The following is a 13,470-nucleotide window of genomic DNA, read 5'->3' on the forward strand; positions in this document are numbered from 1 at the left end:
TTAATATTTTTTGAGATATTGAATTTGTTTATTAAATGTTAGGTACTCTATTTTCAATTGCAAAACGCGGTTGTTGCCAAAGAAAAATTCACCTGTATTAAATCTTATTATTTTTATTTTTATGTATGTTTTCGACAAATGTATTGATAAATTCAAATTTCAATTAAACTTCCCTCTAAAATGGCATTTGAAAATTATTCAAATTTGTTTATAATTTGTTTTTTTTTTAATGACGTCGCGGGGATTAAATATTTTGAAATGCCGTTTCGATAATTGGATTCCTGGGAATTTTTCACTAATTAACAAATTTTTTTGTCTTTTTTCCTCTTCTTTTTTTTCTTGGAGTTATATTACTAAGAGCCTTTTAGGGTTAGGTTTCATTAAGAATGTCGAATCTCTAAGTTGTAGATTCTAGACCTAAAAATATTAAGATTGGTCTAAAATCACTTAAATAAAATGTGGCTACTTACTGAGTTACAGGGTGTTTTATTTAAAAATTTAAAAATTATTTTTACCAAGTACTTTTAAACTATTTGACGTATCCTTATCATACTTGGTAGAAAGTGTGGGTACTATACAGTCTACTAAATTGTGATAAATAAAAGTTTCTATCTACTACCAGAGGCGTACGACAGGGGATAGTTAATGGTTGACCCTTCCCAAATTCTACGCCACTGAGGGAATTACTATTTTAGCGAAGATTTTCGATTCTCCAATACTTTCTATGTAAATAATATACTCTTTACTGGTAACGATTAAGTCATTAGTTTTCGAGATATTGGACGTTAAAAATGAAACGGCATAGTTATTTTGATTCATTCATTCATTCATTTTAAACTTCCAATTTCTCTCAAACTGATGACTTTATCGATACCAATAAAGTTATTTACATACAAAGTATTGGAGAATCGAAAAATATCGCTAAAATAGTAATTCACTCAGTGGCGTAGAATTTGGGAAGGGTCAATCATGCACTATCCCCTGTCGTATGCCTCTGGCACTAGCAGGAAACGTTTATTAATCACAATTTAGTAGGGTGTATAATAGCCACACTTTCTGCCAAGTATGATAAGGATACGTCAAATAGTTTTAAAGTACTTGGTAACAATAATTTTTAAATTTTTAAATAAAACACCCTGTAACTTAGTAATTAGCCACATTTTATTTAAGAGATTTTAGTTAAATCTTGATATTTTTAGGTCTAGAATCTACAACTCAGAGATTCGACATTCTTAATAAAATTTAACCCTAAAAGGGCCCGTAGTAATATAACTCCAAGAAAAAAAGAAGAAGAAAAAACGACAAAAAATTTTGTTAATTAGTAAAAAATTCCCAGGAACCCAATTATCGAAATGGCATTTCAAAATACTTAATCCCCGCGACGTTATTGAAAAAACAAATTATAAACAAATTTGAATAATTTTCAAATGCCATTTTAGGGGGGAGTTTAATTGAAATTTGAATTTATCGAAAACATACATAAAAATAAAAATAATGAGATTTTAAGCAGGTGAATATTTCTTTGGCAACAACCGCGTTTTTGCAATTGAAAATAGAGTAACATATAATAAACAAATTCAATATCTCAAAAAATGTTAAATATTTTTTGGCTAATTTTTGTTTGCTTAATACTGGTAACATAGCGCAACTTAGTCTGTAAAATAAGATATTTTATAGTGCTTATTTAAAACGCTAAAAACATTTTTTTGCAAATTTGTTTGTAAAGATTTATATACAATTATTTAAATAAATAGGGGGTCAAATTTAATTTAGTAAGTCTTATGTGAAAGATTTACCCTTCAACTTTGCAGAAAAAAATCCCATAGACCTTCATTAATAAGTGAATTACCTCAGCACAGTTAAAAAATATTTTTTTTGCAAAAATGACCCCTTTTTAATTATTTAAACAATGATCCCCTTGTATGATTTGGATACTTTCTTGAAAATATCTTTTGTACCCACCTAAACTTTGATATAAAATTTGTTTTAACCTGTACGAATTTACATTTTGACTTTTTTTATTTTATTAGGCTAAAAGGAAAGGTCAAGGAGTAATAAAAGAGAAATTCTCCTTCTTTCGGAGGTCATATTCTACGTTTTTTTAATTCTTAAAAGTTCGCTATCGGTTACCATTATTTGTAAAACACTTTCATTCGTTCTGCGTTCTATCTGTAGAGATCTTTAGTATACTTTGAAATACTCACAATTCGAACACCTGTATAGTTCATTCGCACGCCGGTTTCAAACTCAGCGATTCGTGGATTTTTCGTGTCGTCGCAGCTTGTCATTGGTTAGAAATTAATTTATAATATAAAATAAATTAATTTCTAACCAACGACAAGCTGCGACGACTAATGATGTAACGAATATTCGCATTCGCGAATATTCGCATATTTTTGAATATTCGCATTCGTATTCGCAACTTTGTGCGAATGTTTTGCGAATATAAATACCAGAAAAAAAATAATTTGATGATAATATTCGGCTAATAAAATCAAAATATATTCACTTCTCATCTTTTGTTTATTAAGAAAAGGTATGTTAACTTCGTATAATCACATATCAGCCTTTACTTTTTTTTATTAAGCCTAAGATTCCTTAAGAATCAGATTTATTTTACACTAGATGTCAATTAACTTCTCATTATAAATTTAGAAGGCATTACAAAAATAGAAACAAATTAAAAAAAGCTGAATATTCGCATTCGCGAATGTTGGTAGCAGATATTCGCATTCGTATTCGCGAATGTTCAAAAAATGACATTCGTTACATCACTAGCGACGACACGAAAAAACCCACGAAGGCGTCTAGAACTGGCGTCTTAGCTCATCTTGAATGCAAATGAACTATAGTAATTTTGCATACTATTTACTCATAAAATTGTCAAGAATAATATTCCTAATCCTTATGGAGTTATGTATAGTTATCATATAGAGTCATGGTGGTTGTAGTTATCGGATTAAAGTCTCTGGATGATGTTTTTTCTGATCTGTAACTTTTTAGAAATCTTAGGTGTGCTGTAAAAGTAGACGTATGAGATTTCTACAAGTTAGCTTGTTATTTAAGTTTTGGAGGCGTCAGGTCGAAATCTCCATTTTAGAAAAAAACTTCACTTGATTTCTACATTTTCAGTCACAATTTCTGCTGCTTCTATGGGTTTAGTTTTTACTGAGTTCAGTCTTCGTAGCCAGAGTTTAGTTGTTTTTGGCATATCTGTAATTTATAGGATAAACAGCAACGGTCCAAGTATGGATCCTTGTGGCAAGTGACTCTTTAGCTTTCTGGAACTGCTAATTTCTGATGTTATTTCGATTATATTACGAGAAATAAAAGTATACACTATCGCAACAGCCGTCCATGCCAATTGTGATCTGAAACTGTGAGTCTGATCTAGCAAACATCCTACGGCAACCATACGTATATGGAACCATTTTACAGAATTGGATAAGGTACAACCAAATAAACATCCGCGAATCAACTGAGAATATGACATAGAGACTGTAATTTATTACCATAGATTTTGTGCTGCGGCAACTGTGTAAGATCATCCTGCGGCCCAATCCCGTGCAAGATCATTGTGCCCAAGAAATGCATGGCACATGAAGAAAATTTTGCGTAAGCGTCTCTACAGAGAATTGGCGAAATCTGGTGCCTGGTAACAATAAGAGATTATCCAGAATAGCACTCAGAAATGAGTGACTCAAAAATGATCTTAATGAGTTTAAGCACAGTAAGGCAACTTCCATAGAATTTGCCGTTGTTATCTAAAAGTTCGATGTCGTCTGGATTCAAGAACCCTGGCTGGTTATAACATGGCCAAACAAGCAGAAATCAGCTCAGACTTGCATCACAGGCTTCCAGACTGGACATGCGCCAGTCGAGGGACAGCTGCATACAATGGGGCTGTTTCATGGAGACCTAAATTGCAGATTTTGTCGCAGAAAACCTGAGACAGTCAACCACCATATCTTATATGACTGCGAAGCACTAGATCGCAGGAGACAAGTGATTCCAAAAATATATGGTATCCTTCCATTAGACCCGTACAAACTGATGCAGGTTGCAGAATTTTGTAATGAATTTCATGAATAAATGAAAGATAAACAATAAAACAATTGGCTGCAATACGGCAAGTTTATAACAGACTGCTTCTGATAAAAAAACCAGGATCAAATAAAAAATCCATCGGGTGTTGGGGGAGAACTTAGCAGGTCTGCCGAAGGTCAGACCTGCACGATAAGGCCAGAACCTTTACGATAGTTAATGCAACATTACAATAAGCCAATTGGCTGCCAATTCCGTTTTTTGACTTGTCTAATTTAAATCAGATAAGAAAATCTCGAGATATTTTTCAAAACCACAACAAATCGTTGTAAATACGCTACGTTGTAAAAATAACTAAAAATAAATTGAAGAGAACGTCTCACGTTCAGATCCATTAAATAATTTCAAACAGACAAAATGAATGTTTTTGTGTTTCTGAGTTGGTCCAGGCAATTTTTATTATTTTTAAATATTCAAGATTATTGTTATGTTCTTTTTAATTAACCAAATGGTTTTGCCTTTACGACTTGGCGGTAAGGAATAAGGAAACCAAGTTCTTTTTTTTTAATTTGGTTTCGTTATCTGTATTTCCTAAATTACTTTAATAGCTCTTCTACTCCTAATTCTATTTTTGATCTCGTATCGAGTTCTCCTTACATTATATCAGTGTATTTTAATATTTGCCATTTCCCTTGGTCTTTAAGATTTTCCTATTCTACAGTTTTCAACTATGATCGTACCGCTTGAACTATTAGTTCTTTTATTCATATCTCCAGTGTTAACTTTGTAACAAAAATTACAAAAAGACTTTTGTGTTTAGAATGATCCAAAAAATCTGATATGATATCTGCCCGGGTCGAATTTTTTTTTAATTTATAAAAAAATGTCATTTTTTAATTTATTCTTAATTAATTATAGTTAAAACAAGATTAGATCGGGCAACCCTTGTTTTTTGTAATTGGTAACATGCTAAATTACATATCCAATAATTTTTATCCATTAAACAGATCGGTGCAAATCGACCTTATATCGGATCCTCTACTAACAACAATAAAACAACAGTAGGACCTCAAATTAGTAAAGCAAAACTTGGCAAAGCATTTCTCTAATTTGTACAAAATAAAACAATGCAGGAATATTGGGGAAGTACCTTGTATAGTACTCATGAAGTATAATACTGGGGAAACGTAAAGATAAACGCATTTTTAAATGAAATTGTGGTTAATTTTCATTAACAATAGTAAAATATATTAAAGTGTTACAAGAATATAGCATTTGAACAATACTCTGTGCATTGATGTAATATGGAAACTGTTAATAAATGAGTTAAAAAGGTTTTAAATCAGTAACTGGACTATTTCAAGAACTGAATACATTTGTCATTCAATCAGAAATGCTGCAATTCAAAATGATTGATATCATTTATCAAGAGTGGCATATCGCAAAATAAGTAAGAAATTGTTACTTACCTTAGTAAATCTAGCTTAGCTAAATCGAATAATGTATTCCCAAAATAAACAAGAAAAGTGAGTTTATTATGGAACTCCTTTGTGGAACTAAAGCTAAGCCATATGCGATCTGATATAAAATCAAATTATTATAATATGATACAACTTATTTATTATGAAATTGTCTATGGTTTCCGTCCACTAACGCGTTTCAAATCAGTTATGTTATCGTCTGCATCAACGAGTAGTGTTGCAGAAGATCTGCAAAGAATATTTTCTGGATTTGTAGCTTGTAGAAAAAGCAGCAATATATTTCCCCATTTTTGCTAAATTAATTAATACCAGTTCTTTGAGAAGTGTGCTTAGCGTTCTGATTTTTTGCCTTTTCGGTAAAAATTTATCAGTACATATCTGTAAATTTTCGAGCCATTTTTGTCTTGGTTTTAGGCACATTTAGAGCCCTTTCACATGACAGGCGCTTAAAGTATACTGAGGAAACGTAAAAAAAACGTATAAAAGTAAAATTTATGTATAGTTGTAATCGGGCGTTATTAAAACGCGCGTAAAGCGCCTCTCAAGTGAACTAAATTGATCCAAGGTCTTATAAATCGTTAATTTTCATGCAATCTCATTACTCCGACAAGCACCTATTTTTCGCATTAGTAGTGTAACCTTAAAATATATATAAAATACCCTGAAGAAAAACTTCTAATAAATCCAGCCTACCTTAGTTGCAAGGTACTTGTCCTCTGATGATTTATTAAGGTAGGCTTGCCTGATACTAGTGTAACAAAGTCATCAGCATGGTTCCAGACTGGATGGCCTTTTCTCTTAAGTGTCCCAATCAACCCATCCATAACCAGATTCCACAGTAGAGAGAATACTTCTTTGCCTCTCACCTAGTAAATCAGCGTTGTAAAGCAGTGTTGAATATATTAACATCCGACTCTTAAGCATGCACTATGTTCTCCGGTAGCTTACTTCTATTCCTATCAGACGAATGACTTTTAAGTTTACTTCAAATGGGGTATTGCTAAACGCTCCCTCAACATCGAGAAAGGTTCTATAAGTCCTTGTTTTCCAGAATATACTCCACTCCACAAGTGCCGTTTCTATTGATATTCCTGATCTGCACGTATATTGGTCTTGGTGTATTGGCCTTTCAACCAGTATACCATATCTAAAATATGTCTGTCATCACTTTTTAAAATGTCTTCAGTACAAAAGGCTTATTGGTCTAAGAGTCTAAGGGACTTTGTCGACACCTGTTCGGTGTTGTCAGGTTTTGGTATGAATCCTACCGTCATTGACCTTCATGGTTTTGGGAGCGTTAAGTATTACGTAACGCGATTTTTGAAGACCTTTGACCCCCCTCCCCCCCTACGTAACGCACTGTAATGGGCGCGCAGCGTTACGTAATACTTGAACGGTCCCTTTGGTACGTACCTCAAATAGTATGGGATAAATCCCATCCGAACCCAGTGATTTATATGATTTGAATCATTCTACAGCGCATATTACCATATCTTCTGCTGCTCTCCAGCTTGCTCTATGCCCTAGACTCAAATCTGGTACTGGACAGTTGTTACTTTTGTATGTTTTTATGGCTTGGAATTGTTCAGCAGCCATGTCTAGCTCCCTTGTATTGTTTATACTCACTCTTGCTCTACAAAGACTTATGGTAGGACTGCTTGATAAGCGTCCCAGTCGGTTTTCCGAAGATTCCGATACTCTATTACAAGCTTTTAGCCCCTTATTTCAAAGCTGGTATCTGGTATGTCAGCTTTTGACGACTCTGCTTACAAATGTCGTAATAACTATTACGCCAGGGTCGTTTTTATGACCCTGGTTTATGACCTATTATAAGGGTCAAAAATTTCAGTTTTTTCGTTTAAATCGCTACAGGTAAAAATAGGGTAATTAAATATCTTATTTATAATATTCTTCTTTAGATAAGCCAAGGTTTTGAATGGCAGTTTTTGAATTTTGGTTCGATCTTTTGTTGTTTTGAAAATTGCAAAATAAGACTAAAATATCGAAAATAAAAAATTTGCTATAACTTTTGCAAAAATGAATTTAAGACTTTCATATTGCACGGACACGAAAAGTTGAGTCAAACAGTCCATATAATGCACAAAAAAATTTAAGACGATTCGTCAATTAGGGACCGTTCAAGTATTACGTAACGCAGGTTGGGGGGGGGTCAAAAATCTTCAAAAATTGCGTTACGTAATAGTTAAACTCCCATTACAGTGCGTTACGTAGGAGGAGGGGGGGTCAAAAATCGCGTTACGTAATACTTGAACGCTCCCGTACCTAGTTTAAATTTTATTCAATTTTTTTATCCCAAAGAGATTTTTTTCGCAATGTTATTGTTCAGAAAATAATAATGATATAGCAATTCTGTGGAAACCACATGAAAGAAGAATAGTCATATTTTCTACGTATGTAAAGAAAAACTATTGTTTATTTTTCTTTAATAGCTTTTCTTTTAATATTTATTTATATTCTCATTTTGTTACGCCACTGTCAAAACATTAAGTTCTTCTTTTTATTTTTATGTTGACTTATGACTTATGACGTGTGAGGTGTTTTGACAGTGACAATTAATTAATTTCGATGATTGAAATATTTGTTACCTGCTGAGCATTATAAACTAAAATCTAGAATATAAGCTTTAAATGTTGTTTTGTAATAATAATGTTTTTAACCATCAAACTTTTGGTGAATAAAAAACTCAATTGTGTTTCTCTCTGTAAGAAAAAGGAACTTTATTATTTTATGTACAATATTAACGATTTACAAAAACGTTACCTGTAAGAAAAAGAAACAACATTTAAAGCTTATATTCTAGATTTTAGTTTATAATGCTCAGCAGGTAACAAATATTTCAATCATCGAAATTAATTAATTGTCACTGTCAAAACACCTCACACGTCATAAGTCATAAGTCAAGATAAAAATAAAAAGAAGAACTTAATGTTTTGACAGTGGCGTAACAAAATGAGAATATAAATAAATATTAAAAGAAAAGCTATTAAAGAAAAATAAACAATAGTTTTTCTTTACACGTATTTAAAAAAAAAGAATTAAAAAGTCATTTTTATCACTTTGAAAACATTTTACTAAAATAGAGCTAATTTTGGGCTTATAAACAATTTGATTAACTTTGTTAATATTGACTGTAGACTAAAACTACAGAAGGATTTGAAAAATTGAAATTTTTAAAAGAATTTTCAAAAAAAAAGCTTTTTGCCTATGTATTACGGACAACTTTAGCCACTTTTTTTTATTTAATTGACGGCTACTTTGCTTATAAAAATTAAGCAACCTAACTAGAGGCATTTTGAAGTTGAAGGTATATAGTTTATGTGTAAAAGTTTTAGTAAACTTTGAACCTCAACAGAGTGGTTAATAAAGCTTTAAAAATGCTTTCGATCTAGGACTAAAATAGCTAAAACTTCAAAGAATAGTTTGAAACGTTTTTTTATTAGCATTAGTTTCTGTGTTTTTGTAAATGAAAAATCCCACATTATATATACAGATGCGGGAATGCACTTACTAAAAGTACAATTAAATTGAGCCAACCCATAAAAGCTGGATAACACATTAAAACTGAAAACCGGTAAAGATTAAAAATGTTAATTCCGAATCCGAAGCATTATTAGCAGCTGTTTTTCAGTCGGCATGTTCTTTTCTTCTCTTCTTCAGTCCGACTGTCCTAGAGATGGCATCGGCCCGTTCTTTGAGCGATACTTATTGGAACGGTTATAATACTTGTAACAGGATTATTGCATTGTATTACTGCTTGTAAGATTTGTAAGCTAATATTGGTTCTGAGTGTCACTATGAATTAAAAATAGTTTATCACCTAAAATACTTTCATATACAGAGAGGTTCAAAATTATTATTTTTTTTTTTTATTAACTCCATTGAGTACAACAATCTGCCTATTGGGCATTAAGCATTTGTTATGGTAAAAAATATAGACATGTAGAGAGTTACTCCAGTGAGTAACCTCTTTACAATTCTAAAACTAAAATTTTATCAGTCTGAATACACTTTTGATTACGTTCAGTTGGTTAAGTCGGACGGCAGTTGCCGTTTTAGTCTACGCACTTCAAAGACGTCCCGCACATTTAATTGTCTGGCAAACGCATTAGGATGCACTAACACTCGTTCAAAGTATTTAACACTAAAACGTTGTATGGCTTCTTTCACGGATTCTAGGGGGAAGTCGTGTTGAATCACCTCGTTGGATACATAGTATGGCGCATTGACTATGGAACGCAGCACCTTGTTTTGAAATCTCTGTAAGATGTTTGTATTGGAGACGCTAGCAGTGCCCCATAGCTGAATCCCATAAGTCCATATGGGCTTGAGGATGGACTTGTAGAGTAAAATTTTGTTATCCAGAGATAGTTTGGAATTGCGTCCAATGAGCCAATACATATTTCTCAATTTAAGTCCAAGCTGTTTTCGTTTTGTAAAAATATGTTTTTTCCAAGTAAGGCGGCGGTCCAAGTGCATGCCAAGGTATTTGGCGTCCTCGGATTGAGGAATTAGACAATTATCAATATATACAGGGGGCATGTTTCTCTGCGTAGCGTGAATGTTACATGTAATGATTTAGTTCCATTAGATTTGATGCGCCATACTTTCATCCATTGCTGAATTCTATTTAGGTTTGATTGAAGATTCCTTGATGCTGTTGTTGGATCTGTGTGGGATGCCAGGATAGCAGTGTCGTCTGCATACGTTGCAACTGTAGTTGTACTAGATGTTGGAATGTCCGCTGTGTATAAAAGATACAGAATTGGGCCGAGAACGCTGCCTTGTGGGATGCCTGAGTGAATGGGATATATCTTGGTGTGCTCGGTACCGTGCTTCACAAGGAAGTGTCTATTTTCTATGTAGGATTTTAAGAGCTGGAAGTGTTCAAAATTATGGAATAAATTCATTTTTTCGAGAATAGGCAACTTTGGAGAAAAATCCCAAATTAGGTAGATTTTATTTTCAAATTATGATTTTTGACATAATATATCCCATAATAGTGACGTCATCGATTTGGACGTGATGACGTAATCGATTTTTTTTAATGGGAATAAAAGTCGTGTGGTACCTCATTTAAAAGGTTATTCAATTATTTATTTAGTCATATAAACATTAACATAATTATTTATACAGGGTGGAGGGTGGCCCAAAAAATATTTTTTCAATTATATTAATTGAGGCAAAAAGAAGAAGGGGCCTTTCAAGTATTACGTAACGCAGGTTGGGGGGGGGTCAAAAATCTTCAAAAATTGCGTTACGCAATGGTTAAACGCCCATTAGAGTGCGTTACGTAGGGGGAGGGGGAGTCAAAAATCGCGTTACGTAATACTTGAACGCTCCCAAATTTATGTAATTTATTTAAGTCAAAATAAATTTTGGTGCTCAGAAAATAAAAAAAAAATGTTTATTTGACAAATAAATATTGTTTATCTCTTAAATTAAATGTTCAATATATCTGCCAAGAGGCAGGTGGGTGGCTGCTTGACATTCAATTTAAGCGAAAAGCAATGTTTATTAAAAAAATTTTGTTCATATTTTCTGACAGCAGTAAAATGTATTTTGAGTTAAATAAATTACATAAATTCTTCTTTTAGTGTTAAGTAATTTAATTCGAAAATAATTTTTTTGACACCCTGTACAAATAATGATGTTAATGTTTATATTATTGAATAGGCAATTGACTAATCTTTCAAATGAGCTACTACACGACCCCTATTCCCATTTAAGAAAATCATCGATTACGTCATCACGCCCAAATGGATGACGCCACTATTGTGGCATATATGTCAAAAAATCATAATTGAAAAATAAAAATTGACCCGTCTCTGTATTTTTCTCAAAAGTGGCCTATTCTCGAAAAAATGAATTTATTCCATAATTTTGAACCTCGCAATATACATGACACATTTTTAAAACACTAGATTACAATTAAATGTTTTTTTTTTGTGATTGTTTACATTAGTAGTGATATAATTAATAAATATACCTTTTACAAAGAATCTAGTATTTTTTAATAGTAATTCGTTAATTATTTTCTAAAAAAATTGATTTCGTTATGTAAATTATGAAAAAGTACTAAAATTATGAGTCTGTTCACAAAACCCTTATAAAACGTCCTTGTATATGGATCGGAGATATAGACACTCAAAAAATCTCTGAAAAACTACTATCTTTGAAAGAAAAATCTAGCTGAGCGTAGGTATATGTAGAGGACATGATATATGACGTAGCGATATAATTTTGTTTTCACCAAATTTTGAAAAAATGTGAAAACTTTGAATTATCCACGTCCGTCTGTCCGTCTGTATGACTGTCTGTCTGTCTGTCTGTCTGTCTGTCTGTGATCACAACTCCTCCGTCAATATACCAGCTAGAATGACAAATGAGGTGTCAAATGAAAGCTTATAATCCAAGGATGGTACTAAAGGTGAGAAATTTTACCTAGGCTGTCCGACCGCGAATATGACTCGTCCGTCCTTATACCAGCTACAATGACAAATGAGGTGTCAAATGAAAGCTTATAATCCAAGGATGGTACTACAGGTGAGAAATTTTACTTAGGCTGTCTGTCTGTCGGTCTCTCCGACCGCGAATATAACTCCTCCGTCTTTATACCAGGTAGAATGACAAATGAGGTGTCAAATGAAAGCTTATAATCAAAGGATAGTAATAAAGGTGAGAAATTTTAACTAGGCTGTCTGGCCGTCGGTCTGTCTGACCGCGAATATAACTCCTCCGTCCTTATACCAGGTAGAATGACAAATGAGGTGTCAAATGAAAGCTTATAATCCAAGGATGGTAATTAAGGTAAGAAATTTTACCTAGGCTGTCTATCCGTCCGACCGCGAATATAATTCCTTCGTCATTTTACTAGGTAGAATGACAAATGAGATGTCAAATTAAAGCTTATAATCCAAGGATGGTATTAAAGGTGAGAAATTTGACCTAGTCTGTCTGTCCGTCCGACTGCGAATATAGGTCCTCCGCTATAACAGGAAGAATGACAAGAAAGTTGAGAAACTTGACATAGGGTTTTAGAAATGCGACCAGAAGTACTGTTTTAGAGTCACCGGAATAATACAAGTGATATATTATTCGACGCGACTTCGCAAGAAGAGAACAAATATATACTTCCGGTTTCATGACTGTCTGCCCGTATGTCTATCTCCTCCGTTATTAATACAGATAGAATGACATATGAGGTGTCGAATAAAAGCTTATAGCCCAAGGATGGTATTAAAGCTGAGAAATTTGACATCGGACTTCCGGTTGTAGAGTTGCAACCGTATGAACTGTTTTAAAGTCACCGAAATAGTATAAGCGATATATCATTCGACGTGCCTTAGCAAGATGAGAACAAATGTAAAATTTTGGTTTTTATATAATTTCCGGTTAAAAAGTTCTAACCAGAAGTGCAGAAATATTACATGTAACACATCAATCGAAGCGTATTGAAAAGTTGAGTTTGAATCTTTAGTTTCGGTTTTGAAGTCATTTCTGTTTAAACAATGATGACCCAAAGTTTAGCAAAAATTACTCAAAATTAGTAAAATCGTTTATCAATCGGCGCAAAGTTACACGAAGCGTTCAAATATCGATTTCCAGTTCTACTTTCGATTACTTTGGGGGAAAACCTATGACTTACGTCCAATTAAACTTGTTGAATTATAAAAAACATAGAAAGAACTCGTAACATTTATAAAGATTGTAAGTTTACTGAATTGGCTGAAGGTAAGGAGAGTAAAATACCAAAGCAAACATTTTTATTTATACGTCCATGAAAGAAAATAATAGGTGCACCAGTAGAAAGAACGTAATAAGGAATACCCAAACTTACATACATGGAAATAGTGGAATATCTGAAAACATACAAAGAGTTTTAGAGCTAATGATGACTCCTGTTTGGCTGATATAGAATCTGCTC

The 13,470-nt window shown here is 33.0% G+C and overlaps 1 protein-coding gene across 2 annotated transcripts in view; it reads left to right on the forward strand.

The window, feature by feature from the left end:
• Positions 1 to 13,470, forward strand: part of LOC114327508 (axin-1) — a 220,694-nt gene that overhangs the window by 83,798 nt on the left and 123,426 nt on the right. The gene's annotated exons all lie outside the window — the stretch shown is intronic.

The sequence above is a fragment of the Diabrotica virgifera genome, chromosome 7, assembly GCF_917563875.1.
Source record: "Diabrotica virgifera virgifera chromosome 7, PGI_DIABVI_V3a".
Taxonomy (NCBI): domain Eukaryota; kingdom Metazoa; phylum Arthropoda; class Insecta; order Coleoptera; family Chrysomelidae; genus Diabrotica; species Diabrotica virgifera.